The 1,692-nt window shown below is 44.0% G+C and overlaps 1 pseudogene; it reads left to right on the forward strand.

Annotated features, from left to right (window-relative positions):
* The first annotated feature begins 485 nt into the window (after positions 1 to 485).
* Positions 486 to 1,301, forward strand: LOC100606270 (annotated as a pseudogene).
* The last annotated feature ends 391 nt before the right edge of the window (positions 1,302 to 1,692 follow it).

The following is a 1,692-nucleotide window of genomic DNA, read 5'->3' on the forward strand; positions in this document are numbered from 1 at the left end:
GTACACTCCGAGATTTGGTGTCCCCAGACATTTGGAGGGATTCCAGAATTCACCTTTCATTTTTGGTTAGTCTAGAATGGCCTTTGAGAGAACAAAATGTATCAATAAGAAATCTTAGAGCCAGATCTCTTCAATCCTATTGTCTGGAGATTCCCAAGATCAAGAAATGGCCCGCATACAAGATTCGCCAGAACAAGAAGTGTCCAAATAATTGGTGAACACCAATCAAGGTGATCCAGCTGGGGAAGCCTGTCTGGATTGTGATGTAACTAAAAGTTTACACCAAGTTATTATATTAGTTTGCTTTAAAAGATGGTGAAAGGAAAATTTATGGAATCCATAAATAGAGGTCAGAAAGATCAAATTTTGGCAGGGTGTCTGTGTTCATTTCCCATTGTTGCTATAACAAATTACCTTATTTTACAGTTCTGGAGGTCAGAAGTCCTAAATGTCATCCTTTCCTTTCACTGGTGTGCCACAGCAAGATGGTGGTTCAGTTTTCCAAGAAGAGGAAGTTTGTCACTGATGGTATCTTCAAAGCTGAACGGAATGAAGTTCTCATTCAGGAGCTGGCTGAAGATAGCTACTCTGGAGTTGAGGTCTGAGTTACACCAACTAGGACAGAAATCTTTACCTTAGCCACCAGAACACAGAATGTTCTTGGTGAGAAGGGCTGGCATATTTGGGAATTGACTGCAGTAGTTCAGAAGAGGTTTGGCTTTTCAGAGGGTAAATTAGAGCTTTATGCCGAAAAGGTGTCCACAAGAGATATGTGCCATTGTCCAGGCAGAGTCTCTGTGTTACAAACACCTAGGAGGGCTTGCTGTGCAGAAGGCCTGCTATGGTGTGCTGCGGTTCATCATGGAGCGTAGGACCAAAGGCTTCAAGGTCATTGTGTCCGGGAAACTCTGAGGACAGAGGGCTAAATCCATGAAGTTTGTGGATGGCCTGATGATCCACAGCTGGGACCCTGTTAATACTATGTTGACACCAGTGTGCACCATGTGCTGCTCCAACAGGGTGTGCTGGGCATCAAGGTGAAGATCATGCTTCCCTGGGAACCAGCTGGTAAGATTAGCCCTAGGAAGCCCCTGCCTGACCAGGGGCAGGGGACCCATCTTTGGGTTCATGGAGAAAGATCACGAGCTATCTAGTAGATTTGCCTTTTTTCGCTGAGGATTTTTTAAACCTTTGGGTTCATGGAACCCAAAGATGAGATACTCTCCACCACTCCCATCTCAGAACAGAAGGGTAGGAAGCCAGAGCCACCTGCCATGTCCCAACCAGTCCCCACAGCATAACAGGGTCTCCTTAGCAGCTGTGTCTGGAGTCTGGATGGTGTTCTATAAAGAACTTTAATAAAATCTTGTACAAAGAAAAAAGTCCTAAAGTCGTATATGCATCTCACTATGCTAAAATTAAGGTGTCAGCAGGGCTGTATTCCTCCCTAAAGAATCTAGAGGATAATCTGTATTGTTGCCTTTTCCAGCTTCTAGAGGTCTCCACATTTCTTGGCTCATGGCCCCGTTCATCTTCAAAACCAGCCATGGCCAGTTGAGTCTTTCTCATATTGCATCACTCTAAATTGTACCTCCTTCTTCCACATTTAAAGAACCCTTGTGATTACTACCCTGGGCCTACCTGGATAATCTAGGATAATTTTCTTATTTTAAATTCAGCTCAATAGCAACC

The sequence above is a fragment of the Nomascus leucogenys genome, chromosome 3, assembly GCF_006542625.1.
Source record: "Nomascus leucogenys isolate Asia chromosome 3, Asia_NLE_v1, whole genome shotgun sequence".
In the NCBI taxonomy this organism is placed as follows: domain Eukaryota; kingdom Metazoa; phylum Chordata; class Mammalia; order Primates; family Hylobatidae; genus Nomascus; species Nomascus leucogenys.